This window comes from Parus major, chromosome 10 (assembly GCF_001522545.3).
Source record: "Parus major isolate Abel chromosome 10, Parus_major1.1, whole genome shotgun sequence".
Lineage (NCBI taxonomy): Eukaryota > Metazoa > Chordata > Aves > Passeriformes > Paridae > Parus > Parus major.
In genome coordinates this window covers 6,705,241-6,719,540 of record NC_031779.1, presented here as the reverse complement: position 1 = coordinate 6,719,540, position 14,300 = coordinate 6,705,241, and the positions used below count along the sequence as shown (strand labels likewise).

Here is a 14,300-nt window from a genome sequence, read left to right as displayed (position 1 = left end):
TCCCTGTAGATTACCTATAACCTTCCTTCTGACAATGCTCCTTGGTTTATGTTGTTGAAACCTTGAGAACAACTTTATAAGCATGGAAAAAACTATCTGAGGCCCATTTCTTGTGACATTGTTGCAGACACTGTTTTTTAGGTCTCTTTGGACGACACCTGTGAACCCCAGTCTCTACCACCTACTTTTCCTTCACTGACCGATCGGGGAAAGAGACATGCTGCAGTATGGCAACACTTCAGTTCGCACTGTATGTGTAGAATATTCTGGAATCACCTTGTTGTGCTATTTCCAGTCTAGCTGAAGACAGTGTGGAAATCACCCGAAGTGCCCGAGGCACCAAGGTGTGCCCAGAGGTGTTTGTGACGCTCTGGGAGCAGCACGGGCACCTGCCCCGTTTGGGCGCTGCAGCCCCGCTCTCTGCGCTTCCCTCGCCTCCTCCTCACGTCCAAAGGCGCGCCCGCCCTGCCCCGTCCCTGTGCTGCCTCAGCCCTTCCCGCCGGGCGGGCGGCTCGCCAGCCGCCTCCACACGGAGAGGGAAAACAAACCCGACTGTGAGGCGGCCTCGAGCCGACAGTACCCGGGCCCGGAGCTGGGTTTCTTCTTCAGAGGGCTGTTGTGGCCACCCCGTCCCGTCCCGGCGCGGCTGGCCGCAGCCCTAGCTGAGGAGGAGCAGGGCGCCCTCCCCTCTGTTTGCGGCTGGAGGTGTCTGTGAGGGGGCTCCGGCCGCGCCGCGCGCTCCCTCACGGAGACCAAAGGCCGCGGGCGGGCGTGAAAGTGGCGGGAAGCCCTGGGCTCACCTGCGGGAGCGCCCCCCGCCTGGCTCCTCCCCGGCCCGGCCCGGCCCGGCCGCCGAGCCCCCTCCCCCGCTGGAGGGGGCGGGCAGTGCGTTCGGCTCCGGCGGCGAGAGCGGCTGGCGGGGCGGTGGAGAGAGCGGCGCGGAGTTGGCGGGGATCCCCCTGCGAGAGAGAGGCGGCTCGGGACGGGTAAGGAGAACGGCGGCGGGCGGTCTGGGAGCTGAGGGGGGCACCGTGTCGCCCGCTTTTCCCTGCCGGGATGGCCGGGACCGGCTGGGCACAGGACTGTGGCGCTACCGGACCGAAGCGCGGTGGTTCCCGGCGCCGAGGTGCCCTGGGTCGCTGCTTTCCTCAGCTCCGTTAAAAACGCGCCTTTCCAAAGGCTGAGGGCGCCGGGCCCTCCCGGGCGTGAGGTGAGAACACGGCGGCTCTCCCCACACGAGTGGCGAGTGACGCGCGGGGCCGGGCAGCCCTTCCTCCGGGCGCTCCTCGGGGCTGCGCTGGCGAGCGGAGCGGGGCCGCCCCGGGGCGGGCGATCTCAGCGGCCGAGCGGAGAGAGAGCTGCCGGGAGAGCAGATTCCCGGAGTCGTTCGTTTTCTCTGCGGCTGTCAGGAGCGGGGGTGCTCCCCCCGAGCGGGGCCGGCCGCGGCTGCCCCGGAGCTGCGCTGCCGCAGTGGAGGTGCTGCTGCCGGCCTTGGGTTCCAGGTGGGCGGGCGGGGCCCGGAGCCCCCGCGGGGCGCCGAGACCTCTTGCTCGCACGCATTCCTCCGGGGATTCCTGGCATTCCTTGGGCACTCTTGACTTCTTCATCTCTCTTTTATTCCGCGAATTAGCGTATTTTTTGCGAATGGGTGTGTCCGCATTGTGTGTGTTCTTTTTCATGGGAAAAGTTTAGAATGGCAGTTCTGGCATTTGTTCTTCCAATTAACACTGCATCTGATATAATTTATATCCTTCCAATTTGATGACAACTTTATGGGGAGATCAGTGCTGCGATAAAACTTCTCTGGTGAGTTTGCATTAGATTTGCAGTTGACAATACAGTTTGCAAAAAGTTGCAGCCTTTATCTTTCCCTTTTTTTAACACACAGACTTTTAAAACACTACTGCAGTGCAAGTTGAATGATTTTCAGAATAGAAATAGTGGAAACCTCTTTGAAAGTTGTTCTATTTTTCTAAACGTTTACTCTGTCTTTATCTTGTGCAGACTCCTAGAAGGGAATCCTATAGATGAATCAGAAATCCCCTAAGTGTATCCTGACTATGCCATGGTTCTCCCATGGGAACTTGATAGATTCAGTGTCTGACGCCTATGCTGACAACTGTCACATGTCTTGTAGTTATGAATCTCTTTATAGAGCTAGTTTTAACAGACTTTTAAAACTTCTATAAAAATGTAATTAAAATGGCAAAACCAAGCTACTGTTTACTTTTTAAAGGTGCTTTGTAAGAACTTGTTTGACTAGCAATTACATTTTCTAGAAGTGTCATAGTTGTTGAATTGTCTTGGGTTTTTCCCTCATGTTAGACACGGGAGAAATCTGCTTATGCTCACACTGCATTCTATGCCAGTTGTGGTTACTGATGATTAATGTAAAAGTGTAACAAGTTTTTTTAATTTGCTTTTTTTTTTTTTTTAATAATTAGTTTGAACTTGAGTCTTTTTCTTCTGGAAAAAGATAATAAATTGAAATGAAAAGTTTCGTACAGTATTGAAGCCTACGTTAACAGTGTAGGAAGCATTATGTTTTAGAAGTTAGTCATGTTATAGAGAGCAATGAAATTGCTTTTTATGTTATTAATTTTGAGACTCAGCTACACTTTTAAAACAGAAAGCTGTGTAACATAGGAAATCAATGCTTCTAGGCTTCTGTTAAAATGCTCTTAGGATATTAAGATAATCTTTCACCTACGAGAAGATGGTTGTTTTTAGCAGATGGTTGTTTAATATTCATGGTTTTTTTTAAATAATCTGAGATAAAAAATGCAGTGCTTCAAATGAAATATCTCATAAAGGGACTGATATTTTTACATGCATGCATTTATAACTTAGAGATGTTTCTGAAATATATTAATCATAGAGAAAGTATTCCTAGTTGGTTTTCATACCCCTTGAATTGCTACTGACATTAACTGTTTCTAAATGCCACCTAAATACAAATGCACACTACAAAGGTAACTAATGTTGTGACAGTACTAAAAAGGCCTTATATTGCTAACCCCCTTGATTACTAAATTTGTGGTGATATTTCCAGGATCCTGTCTACTCCATGAGTGTATCACACAACTGTTTGGGATTTTTTATTCTCATTATTTGACTTAATTACATTTTGCTTTTAAATCTAATGAATCTAGACTGCTTAAGCTGCCTGAATTGCCTCCAAGCAAACCAGCTTATTTTAATTTCTGTTAATTGCATTATTAGATCTCAGTGTCGTTACTAAAATGTCTGAGAACGCACTTAGGCTCCCCTGGCAGGGTTTTTATGGGAGATGTGAATTTTAATTTTGTGCAGAAATAGTCTATGGTATGTCCTATATAAGGAATTTTACCTCAATAAAAGGATGACAAAATTGCAGAAAAGAACTGGTGACAGTTCCTTCTTCTGGTGTACATTGTGTAATAGGAAGTTGATCTTTCTGGGAGTATTGGTGAAACTGGTTTGTCTGGGTTCTGCAGTGTCATCTGAAATATGCAGGTGAATGGCATGACCTCAAATGTGAGTTTTTAAATCTTTTGTCATGGAGCAATGCAACGTGTACATATGTGCTATGAGTTTATTCAGTCTGGATCATGGTGGGCAGATTGTTATTAAAAAATAGTTACTGAAGTATTTTGAGGCCAAATAATTCTGCAGATATAAACAAAAGTAGACCATCACAGTTTCATTCTATAGTTTGCTGTTTTACCATTTCTGCTTTTTTAAGTCATTGTGATGATGATGTCATTAATATTAGAGCCTTTTTATGATGGAAGTAACCTGAAATCTGTATATTAATACCAAGCATACAAGTCTGATTATGCAAAACAGTATTCATCCTATGGCAGCATCTACCTATGTTGATAGAAAGGAACTGGCAAGAATCTGGTCAAGATCCCTGGTACTAATAGATTTCTGAGAAATGGCAATGAACACTCAAATAATGGGGCTTTTTTTTTTCACTTCTGCACCCTCTCTGCAACTGTGAATGGTATCAGAAATGTTGCAGCTACCTACTACCCATGTGTTCAGATAAAGCAGGCTTAAGAAATTTGTGCTTCTTCTATCTGTCCCACTTCTTTTTTTTTTTTAAATATAAGAGAAGCTTATGTTCTATCTGATCAGTTCAGTGAAACCATTCAGAGGTAGGCTTTGCAGAGAATTACATCCTTACAATATTGAGATTAACAGATGTTTTGAATGGCTAGGATGAGATGAAGGTTTTGTTGCTAGGTCTCAACAGACTGTGTACAGAGGAAGGTGGTACAGGCTTGATGCATCCTGAAGCTAAGTTTGGTAATTCTGTTTTTAATGCATCTTGAATGATGTGTTGGAAGGATGTGCAAAAACACAATAAATAGGTTCTTTTTACTATTTGTGTTCTTAATTGGCAGAATGGAAAACCCATTCACTGACAATGCTGCATTACCCATGTGAGGGAAGGTGTTTCATGTGTCCATGGAGTGTTTATGCCAGGTGTGTTTGTCTGGAAACATGAACACGTTTCAGAAACTGCTTTGACCTTGACTCTGAATGGTGTTAAATCAAAATGGAAATATTTTTCTGTATAGCCAAGTGTGAAAATTTAATCTTAAACCCCCCAAAATTAACATGTTAAGAATGCATGTGCTAAAGATTTAGTGGAGTGGTAGTCATGGAGTTGCCACTGTTTGGGATTAGAGCTCACTATTTTTTCTGATCTTGTACCCTCTCTGCCAACAGAGCTGGCAGCCTCCTTGGAGGAGTTTATCCAAATGTAGGCTTATAACCTTCCATTTTATGTGAAGTAAAGTGGATGACAAAATTAATAACCAGACATTTTAGGCATGTAGTTCAGTTTTTCCTAGAATGCCTCTAAATTTTTAGCCAAATGAAATGTTTTAATTTCTATTTGTCCATCATTTGTGAGTTTCATTAACCAGGCTGACAGTATGAGATTCAAAATTATTATTCTATACTAACTTTTCACATTCTTCTTGATTTTGATGAAAACAGTAAGCAGTGAGCAATAAATGTGGTTGGAGAAATGTCTCAGAAAGCACTTAGACTGCAAAAAACCACCAGGGAGATTGGTAAGACTGGAAGATGCTTCAATGATTACCACAGTGGCCCTTTTCTGTGAGGGTCCCCAGGCATGCCAGGAGTAATGACCATTCAGATATGACTCTAAGCAGTCATGGCCATGTTTTGACTCCAGGCATTCACAGCAGTTCATAATACTTTGGTTGCATGTGCATGGCATGCACCATTTACAAGTAGCTAAAATGTGGACATGGAAACTAAATAAAGTGTGAAAAGGAGATGTATTGTCCAGGCTGCCCAAGCTTACATGCTTACAGAGTCATACCGACATGTGTTTGTGTTTCTATGAGTGTGTATATAAACTCTCATAAGTAATTACCGGCCTTTAAGAATGTTTCAACCCTGTTTTGAATTCTGTTGGAAGATACCTCTAAGAACTGTTCGAGTTTATTAGAATGGGAGATGTATTCCATGTACATAAAGATGTGCAAAAGGGGGTAGTTATTTGCATTCTGCTTCAATATAAGCATAATGCAGAAATAGGGTAAAATTTAAGCTTTTATACAGAGATGGGGGAGTGTTTTCAGTGAGTAAATCGAACTCAGTGTATTTGGTTGCTCTTGTAGAAATTGGTTGGGGTATGCCTTCATACATTTATTTACACACCATTAGCTGTTGTATGCAAGGAGCAAATGTTTAGCAGTAGCAGCCTTTATTTACAAGAACAATTGGCATGTAATGTTACATTATAATTCCACAAACACTTCTAGCTTCATAAAGAGGCAGCCCTACATCTCTCATTTATTTCCACAGTAATTATGCTATTCCAATGTGAAGGTGAGAAGTGTGGCAGCTTAGGGGAGCTGGTTAAACCTGCGCTTGCAGGGCCTGTCCCAGGTCACTTTGGCTGCATAGGCTTTGTAAGCCTTTCTAAGTGATTCAGTCCAGCTCACCATGAAGGTCTTTTCCTCTGTGGAGTTTTCTAACCTCTCTCTTCTGTACTCAGTGTATGTCTCTCAGACAGAGTGTGATGATATCATCTTGTCTGGTGGGGCCTGGGCTCAGAGCCTGCAGTTCTGACTGCATATTTAAATTTGAAAACGCATGGCTGAGTTAGTTGAAAGAAACTAGATGGGTGTGAAGCCAAGTGTTTAAAGAATACAATGTAATTAAGACAAAGTTTAACAGTAGAAAAATGGAAGGCATAACCAGCTTGAATACACATGAAGCTGTGGCCTTATGTTGGCTGTGTAAATATGACTCCTACAGCCTACTTTACATGTAGTTTTTGTGCTTAAAAACTTCTATCTCCATAGAGATTGACCCTGCTCTGTATGTCTTTATATAGGTGAGACCTTGGTCTTTGCAAGCAGCTGTACTCATAGTTCATCATTAATTTTGTTCAGGAATAAGTTATGCATATACAATCAAGGTCATGCAAGTTGCATCTATTGGGTTGCTGTAAAAATAGTTCCTGTAGACGAGATTATAGTTTTTGCATGGGAATAGTGAGAAGGTCCAGTGAAATGTTACACTTGAACTGAAAGAAAAACTTTTGACATATAAGAACCTTTTATTATTTAATTAAGTTAGATAATTTTATAAATAAACATGTTCCTGAAGCACTTGTAAAACTTCTTAACAAAGGCTGCCCTAGCTGTGTCCATTCCTTTGAGAAGGGCTTTCTAAGAGACTCTTAACAAACCTGAGATTTTTTGCTCAAGCATCTAAATACATGAACAGGATACTTTCTTCTATTTAAACAATAATGATATCATTGGGATGTACTAAGATAATTTCCTTTGGAACAAAATACAGTTTCTAACACTGACAATTGGAGGAAAATGTGATGAAAGAGCACAGAATCTCTCATGGAGTAAGTGTACTCATGTCAGATGTTTGGATGCAAACCAGCTATTGTATTTGAAATCACAAACCTCTTTTAGAATCTGTGAGGATCCTTGTGTCTCTCAGCTGTCTTCTGTCAATACGTAACAGATATGAACATTAAGAATTTGATAAAGTAGAAGAGTGTCTATATAATAACATTTCCTCTTAGCGACTATTACTTTTTTTTTTTGTTTTTAACCTCTTTTGCAAGTTTTTAAGATAAATGAGGGAAAATTGAGTATTGTGTGTATATAGTCAACTCTGAAATAAGTATTTATAAGGTTTTGTTGTTTGCTTGTTTTTTGTATTTGTAAAGTTTGTAAATATTAATTGTAGTGCAGTGGTGTCAGATACAAGATAACCCCAGTAATTAGATCCTGTTAATGGCAAAACCCAACTTGTTCAGGAGCTTTATCTGAGCCTTCATGGGAGATGAAAGAGTACCATGGCACAAATACACTCAGGCAGTTGTTTGTGTCCACACAGAGCTTGTACCACAGTAACCATGAATAAACAAGTGCAGCTCCCATCTCCGTCCAGTGACTTAACTCACAGTCTGCAGGACCTGGGACTACTCACTACAGATCACATGAATTAGTTTCTTGGAACTGTAATTCAGATACAAGTTGACTTCTGTTTTAGTATACTTTTAATGTGTTTGATTTTGTTTCTGATTCCCTTTTGTTTCTGATTTGAGAAAATCTGGAAATATTACCTCAGTAAAGAAAAAGAGAGCTCTTAAATAATGATACAAGGTATATAATGCAGTGGTAATACTTTCGAATATTACATGAGAAATGTGGAGGTTTCTTAGCCTTTTCATAATAAACAAAATTAAAACTTTACATTCAGTAAATTAAGTTATCACATGTTATTTCCTATGTGGATAAAGCCTGTAAAATTATGACTACATTAATTCATACACAGCAGATAAAGAAAATTGGATATATATATTATGTCCTTGTTTTTAATAAAACTCTGAAAATTTTTGAGAACTGAGTGTCTGCCAAAATGTGTTGTTATTGACTTACAGCCACTGAAGCAGATTTTCGTTTGGAAAAAAAACCAACCAACCAACCAACAAATAAGCCAACAAAACCTGCTAGTTGTCACACAGCTCAAGCATTTGGCTGATCTGTCACATACTTTCATAGGACTAACAAGATGTTTTACATTTCAAACACTTGAGACTTCCTCACACACAACATTTATCAGCCAGAGGGAGTATGAACCCAGTTGTAAGCAAGCAAACCATATCTTTTGCTCTAACTGCTTTTAATTGTTCCTTCTACTGACAGTCTTTATTAAATACAGCCTCTTCCTCTCCTTGGAAAGGTGGCTACTAATATTCTATTTTGTTTGCTATCTTAATAAAGTTGTTTAATACTTGGGTGGAACTGAAACTGAAATTCTCCTTTCTAAGGCAGCAAACTGAAAGACCATCCATCTTGCTTTACTGCATTTTGGGAGAAATTGATAAAATAATATCTGTAATGTATACTATCCAAAGCATGGCTGTTGGCTTTCACTAACAGCTATGGAAGAAAAGTGTTTTTTGGAATTTTCATCCTGCAGGAAGTTCTAATTTGTCATCTATAGGCTGCCATCTGAAATCAGAAAAGAGAGTGACATTTTTCACAGACTAAAAATGGAAGTAATTAATTCAGAAATGTTGAAATGCTTCCTATAAAAAGGTATTTCTCTGGGTCAGTGTTCCTGGCTGTAATTCATTTTTCATTGTACATCCAAAGCTATATGATTCCTATATTTAATCACAGCTTGGTCAAAGGAGGAAAAAACCAACTCGTGTTGCGTTTATGGAAAGCACAGACCTACCTGACGTCTGGTGTGGGGCCTGCAATCCCTGCTCTAAGGGAGGCCTGCACGGCCTACTTGCAGTGTGGGTGTGTGGTCCTCCAGCATTTGATTTTGTCCATGGGGAGTGCGCACAACTTGGACTGGCAGTGGGGTGAATTTCACTGCTGGAGCAGTGCAGGGTTGGATACAGCCCTGGAACCACAGTGGGATTCAGCAGCTCTAAGCTGCTCCATTCCTATTTGAACTGCACCAGGTACATGGCGGGTCTGGAGCTGAGGTGGCGCATGGCATCTAGTGCAAAGTGCGTTTAGATGGAGTGATTTTGTAGGACTATAATTTGCTAGCTTTTTATAACATATGTAAAGCTAATTCTGCCTACAGTGATTGGTCAGCCCTGTCTTGGATGCTGAAGAGATGCCTTGATTTGGTCTTGTGTCTGTGGGATACCAGGCTTAAATCCTTGCAGTCTATAGTACTGGTATATGGAGTTTTGAAAAATATATGCTGTATGGCTTAGGTTCTCAGGAGCTCCTGATTGTCTTCAAGTATAGAATTTGTCACAGTACCTTTCTTTCCAACAACTGGGAAGAGATGGGACCTGAAGCTTTTGGGCTGGTTTAAAAGGGAATGAATATTTGAAAACTCAGTGGGTTTTTTTTATTTCATTTGTAGAAATTTTAGGTAGGTCTTTGATGCTGACATCAGAAATGTCAACAGCAATAATAAAATAAATCTGAGTAGGTTTTTTTCCTCACTGATGGCTGCAGATATAGAATGACACAATATATTGTAGAAAATCCTTTGTTATAGACCTTTTGAAGATTTTTAATTTTGACCACTAGACGGGGAGTGGCAGTTTAAAGACAGTGCTGGGGAAAAACAAATGGTGACCATTTCATTGTATACTGTAACTATCATCATTTTCTTTCTAATAATAACTGCCGCATGTGCTAGAAATATAATTTTATATAGACAAAAAAAACCTCAAATAGGAAAAAATATCTTAAATAAGATTAAGGAATCTGTTGGAAAGAGGGCAGACTTATTTCAGATGTCTTTCTGTTGCTGGATATTGCCAATTCGCTCTTAAATGAGTTTTACTGTCTTTTTCTACAGCCCCATATATAGAATTTTAAAATTGCACTTTTCTCCCTTCTGCCCTCTGTAAGCAGTAGATCAAATAAACTTATCCTACTCTAGAGCTATCTTCCACACAGTCTAAAAGGGACAGCAACCCTGGCCCATTTGTCTTTGGCATAAGCAAATTGTAGGTAGGATTGACAATGATAAAGTTTCCCGTCATAGTTGCAAGGCATGTTTGTGAAAATGTTTTCCATCAAGTGTAAAAACATTAGTCTTGGTCTTTCCATGAATTATCCTGTCTGCTTCCTTTTCTTTATCCTCACAGTGTGTAAGTTTTCCTTCCTTTTCTCTCGTAAAGATATTTCCTGTCCTTTTTCCATAACACTGTCATTTATTACTGACCTAACACCCACTTTGTGTGATATTGCTGATACTTTCTGAGTAGTCAGCTGCACAGAGAATCCATTATTTAGCTTGGAGAGCAAGCTCAGTGTTATGTAAGGCTGGAGAACAAATTTTATAGTTCCTTCCTGGCATTTTGCTGTGCATGTGAACTATCTGAAGTAAACATCCATAAACTGTTACATCCCAATTTTTCAAAAAAGACACTGATTAAATAATATAGGCCATGAGGATTTTTTTTTTTTCCTTATGGTAATTAAATGTGGAAATAAATTACATGGAGCCAAATATCATCTGTAATTTAGCCTGAAATAGTTTAAAATTTTCAGAATTCTTAAAGTTTTCTCCTCCAAAGAGGAGATAACGAAGTATGCCCTCATCTTCCTTTAATGAAAAATCTTCAGGTAATCCAGTCTTAGGAGACCCAGGATTGTGATATTGGATGTTGGGGAGTTCCTGTTTTTTTGACATTCAGGTATCAAGGAAGGAGTCCTAGTGCCTTAAGAAAAGTCAAATCTCTTTTATTCCTCCACATTCCCTCACTAGATGTATGCGAAAGGAGCATACGTGTAATTTGAGGCAATACCTTTGAAGGATGTGTGGCTCCTTCAGGAGGCTAAGGACCATATCCATTGGTAGGATAGTGTGTCTCCCATGCTGGCCACCATCTCTGCCTGGACTGTGTATCCTGGCAGCCCTGTCTGTCTGTCTGTCCAGGGCAGGTGCTTGGCTCACAGGCTGGAGCACAAGGTGGGACATGTTTTGTGATGAGGGTGCGTGGGCAGAATACAGGAGAGCAAGCTTCTCATGCAGAGTTTGACATTTAATAGGATTGGGAAAGCAATTTTTCTGAATAAATTTGTCTTGTAGATTTGGCTAAAAATCTGAAATGGGTAGTGGAGACATTTCCATGCCTTTGTGATGCTGTAATTTTAAGAAGGGAAGACACATGTCTGGCACAGGAGTATGTTTCTCAGAGGCACTCTTCTGTTCTTGTTGTCAGGGAGGGCAGCCAGAGTTCCACATGACAGAGGTTTTCTGTTTTGTAAGGCAGGTCTCACATAGCTCCTGTTCGCTAGCTATAAAATAGCTGTGAAAGGAAATGTTTTTAAGGAATTAAAAAAAGAAGCTTTTGACCTATTAAACCTTCAGTGTGGATCTGGTGTGGTTCTTTATGGAGTATCATATCACCACTGAACAACGAACTGCTACAGAAGAACATGCAGAGTATTGGATTTTCAGATATTAAAACCTCTGCTGACAAGTTCTCTTTATAACAAAAATATCATGGTTTCTATTTTTGGCAAAAAGAAGTTGTTCAAAAAAATGAAACTGTTTCTGAGTAATGAGAAAATGTGGGCCTTCCATATGCACTGAGGTCTGTATTTAAAATGAGTGTTCAAACACCTTTATGAAGTCTTATTTTAGGAAGAAATCTCAAGACTGAAAGGCTTGAGCAACTTTGAGTGCCAGTTTTGTTTATTTGTTCACAGAAGTTTTTAAAGGTTGCTGTCCCTTACAATGAAGTTGAAACACAAATTCATTTTGAAGTTTTCTGCTTACCTCAAGCAGTACAAGGCCATGTTGCTGACAAAATAGATGATCCCATCATTCTGTGGTACTTTACTTGCTGACCTGATAGCAAGATGCTGATGACTGTGTGTCCTTGACTATACTACCTGTTTTAGCAAGTAGAGTATTTTCAGAAGAAAATATTTTCAGAAGAAAATAATTCACTGAAGTAGTCTTTTCTTATGTCCTGATTAATTTGTATGTGATGTTGTAATGACGATTGCTTCAAGATAGGAGATAGGAATTGGTTTTACAATAGAATGATAGTCTTTTGGTTACTTAAAACTTTAATAGAGTTAGTGCTTCTGTTTTCTGAAAATTGTGTTTGGAAACTCTGAGATAGCAAATAAAATTACTAGCAAGACTGTATTGTTTAAAATTTAAAGAATGACTTTGGTAGAAAACCTGGAATTAGGATTTATATCAGTCTCTTATTTTAAAAAAAAACTTTATTTTTTCGAGTAGCTGCAAGTATGTAACAAGGAGCCACACAAACAGGGAAATTGCCTTCCGAGCTGCCATTTAACTATCTAACCTCTTTTCATAAGCTGAAGAGTAAACAGACTGTTTTGTCATAATATTTGCAGGCTTCAGCAGCCTTACAGAAGATTAAAACCAGGCAGTTGTAGCTGTCAGGGCCCCCAGCTGTCAGCTCCTGCACTGGATCAGATGTCAGGATTTCAGTCGGTCACAGCATGGAGTACAAGGCTGATTTCATTTACCCAAGTATGCCAATCTGCAGTTTTTCATGGCTGAGGTATGTACTCAGCCAGCAGAGTTTTCAGATGTTCTCATTTTTGACATGGTGACATCTGTCAGAGGAATGGGGCAGACAGATGGGAGAGGAACAGCTTCAGTCCTCTTATCTTCCTCTGTTGCTGTAACCCTGCCAGAGCCCGAGATGTGACTGTACAATGTGTGTGCAGGAGAATGACGGTAACTGTAATTAATCAATTAAGATAGTTTCAGGATTTCCTCAGAAAGGCTGTGTGTGACGAAAGCCAGTAATGCTTTTTACTTTAATTTAAAAATGCTTGCAAAATTGCAAAACGACTTTATTGTGTATTGTAAAACAATTATTTGATATTATGTAGTTTGTGTATTACCCAATGTAGCTTGACATCCTAGAAAATAGAAATTCTATGTAAAACCTTCAAATATTTGAATAGTAGGGTCATGTCTTGTTTTTCTTTGATATAATGGGAATTTATAAATGTAATCTTTTATTCACAGATCCAGAAAGATAAAATGTGTTATTTAAAAAATACTTTGTTTAGCTCTTTATTTCTACAAGGTTTTATCCTTTTGTACAGTAAAATTAAGAGTTTTATTAACACAATGCACGTGAAGAAGACAAATATGCATACTTCTTTATGGTTTTAAAGACAAATGAAACATATTAATTTAAGGTAGATTATTAACCTAAATATTGTTTCCCCAATATAGCAGGAGGGTTGGTGTTTTGTGGTTATTTTTAAGGGGATGAGGGTTATTTGGGGTTTTTTTCTGGTTATTTAATATTTTTAGGAACTTTATAACAAGTTTGAAAGACTGCTTTTGCAGTCACCCCAAACAGACATATTGTAATGTATTGTGTTTATGTTTCTTATGCTGATTGGTGTAAAAACTTTTTATTTTTTGGATTTTAGGTTTATTTTTAGTGACTCCTTTTTATATTTTTTAGTTGTTACCATTATTGTCAAATTCAGATAAACTTTACTCTTTTTATAGGTCTGCTAATACAACTTGAAGGTGCAGTGTAAAGTTTCATATACTCCTGTTTGTTTTAGTGGCATTTCCAATCTGGCTGGGATTGCTGAGTGGAGAGTTTTTTGTAAAGATGTTCACACACTCATCCACTACAGATGAGTGCTACCAACTATGTGTAAATCAGGGATTTCTCTCAAACATGCAAATGTGCCACGTGAGACTTCAACTTAGAAGCTCGCTGCTGAGGAGGAGCTGGAGTAGGTTTTTAGAGAGGAAGATGTTTTTGAGAGGAGCTTTCCTGCTAGGAGGACTAATTGGATGGAAATTGGTATACTATGAATATTGAGCCAATTTTTTTTTCTTCCGCTGTCAGGAAAAAATGAGTACTCTGCTCTTGACTAGAATATCTAAGGGAGGTGGTTCATGCTGAGATAGACAGGAGAGTGAAACTGGCTGCAGAGGGTTGTTTTTCCATGAGACATCCTGTTATTTTGGTTTCCTCTTGCTGATTACCATCGTGGGTTTGTCAGGCCTCAGTGATGACTCAACTCCCCGGCTTAGTTCAAAAGTTTATTCCCTCCAGGTTTTGTATCAGTCTCACAGTCTTGCATTCCATTCTTTTATAGACACAGCTCATACTGTCGCTGCACTGCCTCTGCCTTTAGACAGTTGGCTCATAATCTACAACAGAGAGTAAAGTAAATCTGCCTGCAAACCCAGCTGTTAGAGTAGCATTTAACATTAAAAACACAGGTAGGGTTGAATTTATTGGTTTCTAGATTGAAATAGTTTTGGCAGATATAGGC

The 14,300-nt window shown here is 40.0% G+C and overlaps 1 protein-coding gene across 5 annotated transcripts in view; it reads left to right on the top strand.

Moving 5' to 3' along the window:
• Positions 1 to 879: 879 nt before the first annotated feature.
• Positions 880 to 14,300, top strand: part of CGNL1 (cingulin like 1) — a 54,857-nt gene continuing 41,436 nt past the window's right edge. For 2 of the 5 annotated variants that reach the window (XR_001523461.2, XM_015638544.2), the window contains exon 1: positions 880 to 986. The gene's annotated coding sequence lies outside the window, so the exon portion shown is untranslated. Of the gene's footprint in view, positions 987 to 1,537; positions 1,807 to 14,300 lie in introns of those variants that run through there. The other 3 variants (XM_033517034.1, XM_015638547.3, XM_015638545.3) reach the window with 2 other exon arrangements.